A 10903-nucleotide genomic window follows, 5' to 3' on the forward strand; every position below is an offset into this window, starting at 1 on the left:
TTAGTGAGGCTACAAGACCACAATATCATTATCTAAACTGCCACAGTGCATCATATGTGTGGATGTGGCTCATTCCAGCCTGGGTGAACCTCTTGTTTTGCCAATGGTTTGCTTCTTATTCACAGGCATGCAGCCTGCCTGGTTGGCCTGCCTGCGTTTCTTTACTGGGCTTCATTTGAACAGGGAATGAACTTGGATTTCAGTCTCCATCTTTTATTTAAAAGTCAAAATCCACCTATAGGGCAAAGTTAATGATCAGGCCCTTTATATGTTCAAGTACAAGTACTGATATTATAGTGTTGCCATAGTTTCAATATTAGGTCTATGCAAGTTAACTTCCAGTTGAAAACAAAGTACAATGTTACTAACCATTCATTTTTAGGTTTCTCTCTTTCTGTCTCTCTCACGCACACTCATGTACACACATACATACACACACATGCAGTTAATTAATATGTGTATACATGTATATATGTGTATATATATATATGTTACACAGCATGTTTAAAATTTTCTATGTATAGCTAAAAAGATTACTATAAATACATTACATTAATAGAAAAATAACTATTTTGTTTTCCAGATTTCTGGGGGAATACCTTTTTCTTAAGGAATATAGCTGAAAAATATAATTATAGTCTTAAAAAAATCACAATTTTTATTTCATATACAAAAGCTTCCACTGAAAGTCCTTAACGTGTCTTTGTTAAAGTTTGAAGAATAAAATTTGGGAAACAAATATGTCATGTTGCTTAGAAATTGCCTCATTTTTAAATGCACAAGTGAGAATAATAAAATAAACCTCGCCCAATAATGTAGATGCTTGCAGAATTAAATATTAATCAAGGCCTGAATTCAATGTTCTCAATCATTTGTTAAAAACGAACATACCTATATTTAGTCTAAAAGATTCAGGGTGCATAGTCTGTGCAAATCTTCACTTAGTTGCAATTTTTCCTCTCTAGAAAGCATCTCAGATGACTAAAACAGAACAGGCTCTTCCGAATAAGCCAAGTCGAACTGGAGCGTTTGTCTCAAGTGCAAGCCTCTCAAACAGAACCCCTCCAACCCCCTAAAACTCAACTTCCTAGGTAACAATGCTCCTTCTTTTTCCGATTTTGTATTTCTTCCCCAAGTCTATTTCAAAAAAAAATCCATGATTTTCAAAGGAACACTTAGCAGCTGGTCTAAGGTTCAGTGGAGTGTTTATTTTTCAGGGGAGGGAGGGCCTGTGTCACCAGGAGGCTCACCTCCCAGGCCAGCCTCTGCCTGGAAAGGGGCGGGCTGAGGACAGCTGGGGCGGGAAGAATCAGATACTGGTTCTTTGGTGGAACTGGTAAGAAAGCAGTAAATACTGTGGGACCTCCACCAGGATCACAAGGAACAACGCCCAAAGTAAAAAGCAATTCCCTTGCGTCCCAGCGATGTCACATCTCTGCTCTGTCCCAAAGTCTCTATGTATCTATCAGATTGATCTGAACAGTATGCCTCACTCCTATTGCATGCTGGGTTTTATAAATTGCTTAAAGATAAAAGCCTGCCCTGCTGTACAAAGAAGTAAGATATAATATTGAATTTGCACTAAAATGAAAGTTTCCTGGTGCCCCTTATATATTTAAAATTTCTGTTTTCTTGCCATGAATATAATTCACTGTCTTTCCCCAAGTATAATCCCATAAGGGTTTGGCCAAACAAAAATGCTCTAATGATTGCAAATGGCTCAAATATTCTGTCCAGTGAGTTAAGTGATAAAAGTTTCTATGTTAAAAGAAATAATAAGTGGAATTTTACACATATTATAGTAATTGTGAAGCATCCAATTTACATAGAAATAATGTGAAAGAATTCTGACCATGGTGTTTTAAGTGAATCATTACATGCATTGCTGATACATTTAGAAGCTGCAATATGCCAGGTATGTTTCTTTTAGCATAATAAGTCCTGTAATGGAGCCTTTAAAAGCTTAAAATGTATAGTTAGATTAACCTTTCTGTTTTAAGGTGTTTTCCCCTAAAAAAAAAAAAAAAAAAAAGCAGGAGAGAGAAATAGGGAATCATTAAAAGCCAATTAAAGCAATAACCCCTTTCTTTTCTCCATCCAATGGTTCCTTTGAGGCCCTTCTTCCACTTCTCACCATTTTATTCACTACTTTAGATTTTTGGTAAAATTTGGTTATTTTTTTTTTCCTCCTTGTCTGAGATCAAGATTTCACTAAAATTCTTGGACAGTGATGATTCTGAAAGGTTCATCTCTCAGAAATTGTGGCAGATTTCTCTGATTAGAAAGGTAGGTTTCTCAGACAACTTTTAGGCTTAAAAAAATTGTGACACCCAAAGAAAAATACTCTAGCATTTCTCCTCTTTGATGAAATTATTAAGAAATATTGCTCTTACTTGTTACTTTATCAAATTAGCCCTTTATGGACTTAATAGTTTATTCCAGCAAGAGGGCCTTTCTGCTGTGCCTTATTAGGTTATATGATTTAGTAAATAAATCAGTAATTAATACATACGTTATTATAAATGTCATTCATAGAATTAACAAGAAAATCATTGCAAATCATTTTGTTTTCATTCATTTGGAGGTTACAAGGAAAGGTAAGTTTTTGGGTATCCTTAAAAGTGAGATGCTCTATGTGTAACCTCATCAAATCCCTCTTTTCTTCTCTGTGGTTCATGATCTTTTAAGTCCTTTATTGTTGCTATTGCATCTAAACCAGCGTTTCTCATCTTGAGCACTATTGATATTTTGGACCAGGTAATTCTTTGTTTGGGTGGAGAGTGGGGAAATAGCTGTCTTGGGTGCTAAAAATGCAGCCTCCCTGGCCTTTACCCACCAAGTGCCAGTAGTGCCATCCTCCCCTACCCCAGTAGTGACTATGAAAATTTTATCCAAATATTGTCATAATTCCCCTGGGGGAACCCCTACCTCCTCATTTGAGAGCAGTTGAAAACTACTGTTCCAAATTTTAAGGGCATGAAAAACAATAGAACTGTTCAGCCCCTTTCCTTGGACTAAATATGGTTAATTCAAACCTAGAGTTTAACTACTCAAAATTGCCTAGAGTTTTTCATGGTTTTCTTTTACTAAAAAAAACACCAAAATTCAGATTTTTATTTACTAAAGATTTCTATTTTATTTTTCAAACACATAATAAAAAATAAAATTGAAATGTTTAGTAACTAAAATTCTGATTTTTTTCTGAAGCCCTTTCTTTCTGACTGAACATTAACACTTTACGATAAAAGGGAATAAATGCAGCATTTGTCCATTTTCCCATTTCATGTCCTTGAGGTCTGGGAGAAATAGAAAAGGATGAATGGTCTACAAGTGTCATTAGATGATCTGTCTACCCTGGCATGCCAGATCTACAACAATCAAAATAAAAATTAGTACAAAGATCTTATAGGCACTTTAAAATGTTTTTGAGAAGAATTAGAGTGTAAAGAATGTAAGTCCAACAATTATGCCTTAATTCATACATTTTGTTTTATGATTTTCTAAGTGTTTTCCAGCACACTATGTCATTTAATTTTCATAAAGCTGCCCATACTTTGAGATCATTAGTTCGAATTCAAAGGCCATCTGCCCGTTCATCCATGATTCACTCATCCATCCACCCACTCATTCATTTACCCATCTATCCACCCACCTACCATTTGTCCATCCACTCATGTACTTACCCATCCATCTGCCCACCCATCGTCATCCATCTATCCATTTATTCAATATATATTAAGTCTTTGCCATATATTGTACATTCTGAGAAAATTGTTTGCCAGCATTGGAGGGGGGGGGGGAAGATGATTCAGACATGATTCCTACATGTAGCACACACTTTAATAAATAGAGAAATAACCTTGGCTAGATAAATTTACTTCATCAGTGTTTCTGTCTGCCTGCTAGGTATGGCCAATAAATTAATGAGTAAATACACACATATTTCACAAACCCATACCCACACTCACATTTCAGACTCAGAAAAATATTCCTTCAACTTTAATAGGCTAGTAAATATGACAATGAAGCAAAAGTCACCTACATTAGCTTATTAGTGCTTTTAGAAATGGGGACAATATTTTGAAAGAATATATCATTTGTTATACACATTTAATTGATGCTCTATTTTTAAAGATGTATGTTTGCATGTCAATATATACCCATATGTTGGCATACATATAAAGTTATTTTAATTATATGTTTCACATAACTTCCATTCACCACCCTGTGATACTGAGATGAGCCTCTCAATATCCTAAGTTGTGATTTATTGATATTTATTTATTTATGTGTTCCTAATATTTATGTCTACAACATGCATTTTATAAATGTTTGATAAGTGAATGAATGATTGAATGCCAGCCACTATGGCAGGGGCTGGGGATGAATAAACCAAGACCCAGTTCCTGCTTTTAAGGAACATTTTGTCCAGTTGGAGATATGACCTGGACTGAATGATTAAACAAAAGGGAGAGTGGTCAATTTTGCCGGGTGGTTGGGCATAGATTAGGCAGATACCAAAGGGACAGTGAACTTGTGGTTTGTCTGTGAAGACAGCAGACTAAATCATGCTCTAAATCCAAATTCCCCCACCCTCACCCCCTCTCCAAAAAAATACTTCAGGACAGAAAAGGAAGGAGAGATAAGAGCAGTAATCCAGTCTGGGAGCTGAAAACTAGATAGGCGATTGGAAATGTATTTGAATAGCCTGGGAAAGGGGAACTTCAATCAGTAGTGGGGGGTGGGGGGCAGGGGATTGAAGAGTAACTGACATCCTAGAGTCTGAGTCCTTGCCAGCATCTAGGACCTTTGAAAGTTTGAACCAAAGGGGGATTAAAAACAGGCAGACTGACTCAAAGTCTCTTTTAGGAGATGTCAGGTACCTGGATCCCATTTCTAATACAGGCAGGCTGGGGAATGACCTCATCCACCAACCCCAATCCCAGCAAAAGACCATGGGTTTGACCTTCAGAGTTAGCAAAGCTGGAGATGGCAACACAGGTGTGTGCAGGGGCACCGCACTAAAGATGGGAAATAAGTTAACATCTTCAGCTTCTTCCCTTGCTAACCCCTCAGAACGTGAGCTGTCAGGCTTTCTATAGTCACACAGGAGGTTGGCCATCTGATTGGGCAAAGAAAATCAACCTAAAGATACTAATATTGAAGTCTGGTACCTGTGACTGTGATCTTATTTGGAAATGGAGTCATTGCAGATGTAACTAGCTAAGATGAGGTCCTACTGAAGTAGGTTGGACCCCTAACTCAATATTATTTGTGTCCTTATAAGAGAAGAGACACACAGGGAGAATGCCACATAAATACAGTGACAGAGATTGGCCTGATGTGTCTACCAAGGTCAAGGACCCCAGGTTTCCTAGGCAACATCAGAAGCTAGAAGAAGCGAGGCAGGACCTTTCCCTCCAGGTTTCAGAGGGAGCATGGCCCTGCCCACACCTTGGTTTTGGACTTCTAGCTTCCAGTCTGTGAGAGAAAAGCCTCCTTTGGTCAAGCCATCCAGTTAACGGTACATTGTTAACAAATTCCCCAGAAAATGGACACAATAAGGAATTAGAAAAGACAGCAACTCAGGTAGGAGTGAGCCAGTACTGCCAAAGGAAGCAAAGCACCCTGAGGATAGGACTCCTGGCACGGTGGAGACTAGCCCATTGCTCCTGGGACACACAGAGAGAGCAGCCAACAGTGGCAGGGTCATCTTACTACCACATCATGACAGGTGCCCAGCTGGGAAAGAGAACTCTGACCATGAATGGGAGAAAAAGGCCACCAGGACCAGTACCCCACCTGCCCTGTCCAGCAAGGCCACTGTGATGGTATAACCATACAGCCCCCAGCAGAAGGAGAATGTTGAAGCCCCTACTCCTAGCAAGGTTTTCCAAAGTTAACAGCCTTTCCCAACCTGAATAATTTCTTCACGGATCCAGTAGACACGACCCAAAGCATGGGCCTCCCTTCCATTCTTCAGCCATGGGCCTTTCCCCTCTGATGAACTCTGGGCCCTAATCCAATATGCCCAGTGCCCTGGGACCAGATAGCAGACACAGAGCTGGGGGTGTCCCCTCTCTAATGAAATCTGGGCAAGTCTGCTCAGGAGATTGATTGCTCTAGAACATTTCAGCTCGGAACCATATCCAAACAGCACAAGGAAACAGTAAATGCCCTTTCTTCTTAAAAATAATCATTCTTAGGAAATAAAATGACCCGGGTCAGCACCTTTGCCCTTTAAACCCACCATGCCACCCTATTAGCCTCAATCAGGGTGGTTCTGAGCTGGGCTTTTCCTTTAAACTTGAGCCTCAAGTCCATGTAATTCCCTATGATCTCTGACCTTTGCCCTGCTTATTTAGCTCATCACACTGGACTCTTCTCAAGCCCCAGGCTTGAGTCAGGTGCAGCCATGGGTCCAGATCTAAAACTATTCTGGAAATGGCCAAACTAAGAAAGCCCTTTCTAGGTCCACACTTAGATATATTTTTAAACATACACATATGTATCTACATTTTTAATGCAATGGGACTAACTGAGCAGAACAAATTAGTTCTCCTCTAATAGGGCTTGAACTCCTTGAGGGCCTCATTCATCCTTTGGCCTGTGGAGCTGAAAACCGTGCCTGGAGTATTGTAGGCAATCCATAAGTGTTTGCTGAATGGAAATGAACTGCCTCATCGTTTCCAGGCACTGTTAATTTAATCAGTTCATTTAGCAGCTTTAAAAACGTGAATTGCTTCTGAGAGTAGAGAACCAGAGGTCTCCCCTGGGACTGCCTAAATCCAGCTCAAAAGGGGCATTCTCCATGACGGGCTGATGGAAAAGAGCTGAGAATCACTCCTTCCTCTTTCAGCTCCGCCTGGTTCAAGAAGTCAGCCTGCAGTGCTATTTACCCACACGTGTGTAGCATCCACAGCCTCTAACTCTGAGAATAAGGACAGGACAGGCTGGGGGTGTTTACTTGTCTAGCTGGCGGGTACCTCCCTAAACCACCTGGTTGACGGGAAGCTCTGCAGTCAAGATCCATTTAGACCACAGAGTACCAGAGTGCTGAGTTCATCATCACAGACTGTTCTGCTGTGTTCCCCAGTGATCATCATTATGGTCCTGTTTAGTGTGTCTCACCAACAGCCCACTATCATTCTGGGAGACACAGGGCTCCAAGCCACATGTTTCTGGTCCAGTTCAGCTTCTGATGAGCTGTGAGTATCAATTTGTGGGAGAGAACCCACCAGAAAGTCAGTGATGGCATCTTTCCACTGTTTCTATGAGCTCAGATGGCCCATTTCATCAACTCATCTGCATCATTCTGCTCTACAGACTCAAGACAACTTAGCTAGGTTTTGCTGCATAACAAACTATCTCCAAAACTTAGCAGCTCGCAATGATTTATTATTTTTCACAAAGTGGGTACACTGGGTGGTCCCTCTACTGGCCCTGCCTTGGCTCACTCAAATGGCTGTGTCCAGCTAGAGATCTGGCTGGGATGACTGTCAGTTGGCAATGGCTGTTGGCAGGGCTGTCTCAGTTCTCCTTCACATGGTGGCTCCTTCACCAGTGGGCTAGACCAGCTTCCTTACATGGGGGTTTCAGAGTAGTATGCAAGAGGGTGAACCCAGAAGCTGAAAGGTCACTGAGGGCATAGCCCCAGAAGTTGCATTATGTCACTTCCATTGCATTGCATTGCATTGCATTGCTCAGAGAAGTTCACAAGCTAACCAAGAGTCCAAGGGGGCAGAAATAGACCCTACTTCTTGATAAAGAGATTAGCCAAATGACATTACAATGGGGCATACATGCCCAAATGAAAGAAATCTGTGGCCATATTTTGTAATCTGCCATAGGAATCAATTTGGCTAAGGATAATTTATCTGATTCTTCAATTTAGTTCACCCTACACAGAGCCCTTCTTATGTGCTAAATGGGCACTGTGTGTGTACTGGAGACACAGACATAAATAAGACCAGACTTGATCCTTCTGAGATCTTACAGTGTGGTTGGCAATGACAGAGCACAGAGAAATGCTCTTGGTGGGGCCAATAATTCCAATGGAGAGTTCCTGAGGAAGGTTATGGTGAGTTAGATCACATTGTTGAGCTGGAATTGCATTGTAGAAAGACCGCAGTCCAGGGAGATGGATCAGCAGAAGCAAGCAGGCAGAAAAGAGTGCTTTTTTTCTCCGATGACTGGCTGCCTGCTCTGCATGACACTAAGCAGAATGATACAGAAAAAACACTGAGGGCAGGAAGGATATAAGGTAATATAGACTCATCACTGCACTTCAGTACAGAATTTAATGGGAACAACCAGAGTGGCCCAAAGAGACAAGAGAAGAGAAAGCTGCCACATGAAAGAATGAAAATCCCTCCACAGAGGTCAGTGGAGCATCTCACTATACCTTAGTTGGGCCCTTCATTTTCTGAGTTTCTCAGTGCTCAAAAATCTTTCTCTTCATTCTGCTGATGAAAGTATTTTCTCTAAAGTCCAACCTTATAGCTGTTTCCTTGAAGACACCACAGTCCAAATAGGGGCCTCACCTTCATCGTTGCCCTTCTAACCTCAGCAACCATGCAAGATGGATTGACATATTGGGGATGAGCATGCTTAGAAAGGTACTTCTTCCTTCAAATGGCCCCCATGTTCTTCTGATTCCCGGTCAGGGCACATGCTGGGGTTGTGGGATTGATCCCCAGTAGAGGGTACGCAGGAGGTGGCTAATCAATGATTCTCTCTTGTTGTTGATGTTTCTATCTCTCTTTCTCTCTCACTTCATCTCTGAAATCAATAAAAAAATATTTTTAAAAAATTGAGTAGAAAGGGAGGAGAAAGAGAAGAGCCATGTATTTTAGAATTGAATTTTTCAAGAATAGTTTTTTTAAAGGACAGAAAGAAGGACTACTCTTATAAGTATCCACAAAAACATGCTTCTCTCTATGAGGAAAAGGTCAACTTTCCTTGGCCCAGAAGGTCTAAACCAACTAACTGTCTGCCGACCCCTGTAATAACAAGAAAATGCCATGTAGTCCCATGAACAGGAAGGGAATGACTGGAATACAGATATCCTAGTCTTGCTTCCTGTTCAAGATGAGCAATGAAAAAGAATCCAGGAGGGAGTCTATTAAACCGTACAGCCACAGGATACAAAGGGAGGAATCTTTCAAGATGTAGAGAAAAGGCATACTAATGAAAAGCATCTACTATGGACAATCAAAGAAAATTCAACACGTGTTCACTTTGTGTTCTTAAGAATAACCATAAGACATCACTACATGAAACCCAAGAGCAGGAAAATGGAATGAAGACAAAAAAACTATGATAAAAGAAATGTAGGTAAGAATTAAGCAGGGATGCAGAGATGGGGGAATAAGAAAGAGTTGCAAAGATACTAAAATGAAATAGCAGAATTAAAATCTTTATTAAGGCACAAAAGATTCTAACTGGAAAAACAGAAAACTCAATTCATAATTTGGAAGACAAACTTGAGGTTCCTTCCTGAGTGCAAGTCAAAGATCCAATAGATATTAAAAGAGAGAGAGAGAAACAACATTATACATATGAAGAATTTATAAAATGAAGAGAATACCTACAATGAACTGAAATTTCACAAAAGCTTACAAGCTTCCTAAGTATTTTTTTGGGGCGGGAGGAGGAGACATAGTTTTAAACATGTACTTGTGTACTAAATTTTAAGCATTAAAAAGAGTCCTACAAACTTTCAAGTATTAATAGTAAAAATATATAAAAACAGAGTAGAAGCTATCCTCAGGTTTTTTCATCTTGTAGTAAGTACCAAAGAACAGTGAAATATGAACACCAAGTTGGGTGTGCAGTGGTGAACTAAGAACGCTAACTAACCCCATGCGAGTAGATTTCATGTCAAAAAGCAGCAAGATCATATTCACAGATATCTTCTCAATCTTTTTGAACAAAGTATGTAAGACATATGGAACCCAATGGGGAAACAAACACAGAAATCAATATAGGGAATTCCTGATACAAACATAGAATTAAGTCTATAGTATTGTAAATATGATTCAAAAATTACACACAAAAAATGCAAAATGTTCTTATAAAACAAAGTATTATCAATTATCATCTACATCATCATTACCATCTGGCCTTGAAATCCCAGGTTATATTTTTTTTAAATTTAGAAATTATTTCAGGAGAGGGAAGGAGAGATAATTTCTTAATCATACATAACTGAATTAATTTTTGATATTGATAGTTAGAGAACAATAGGATGAACTCAAGTCTTACTAGACACATTCAAAGAGTCATTAAAGAAATTAAAAATCGAAGTTTATATTTTTTAAACCACAGTAAGTACATCATTTATTTAGAGACAGAAAGGTAAGAGGAAATGTTGAGAATATAAAAAATGCTTGAAATATTAGATCAAATAGTAATCAATGGAAACCAAACATAAAATATTTTAAAAATACCACAAGAGATGTGCACTTAAAATGGAAAATTGATAGTCTACATTATTTTGGTTGATACTTTTCACAGACCAAGCTAGGATGCCTCTTTCATTCCTATTGTTCATCATTATTTAGAAACTTAAGGATTGGGAAGAAGAGGCAAAAAAATAAATAAATAAATAAATAAATAAATAAATAAATAAATAAAAATAAAAGACAGGTTTTGTAAACATGGTATCAAAGTAGAAACACAAAAGAAAATTTTTATGGATTTGATAACCTAAAATGTTTACATTCTTTTATATATACAAGGCAAGTGACATATTGGGAAAATATTTAGATCATATATAGTAGTACCTAAAAGGCTATTAAATACCTCAATATGTAAAGAGCACTAGCAAATCAAGAGGGAAAAAGTATCTCCATAGAAGATAGATTATGGATACAAATAGGCAATTCAGAAAGGCAGATCA

This window comes from Pipistrellus hanaki (assembly GCF_964339955.1).
Source record: "Pipistrellus hanaki genome assembly, chromosome: 3".
Taxonomy (NCBI): Eukaryota; Metazoa; Chordata; class Mammalia; order Chiroptera; family Vespertilionidae; genus Pipistrellus; species Pipistrellus hanaki.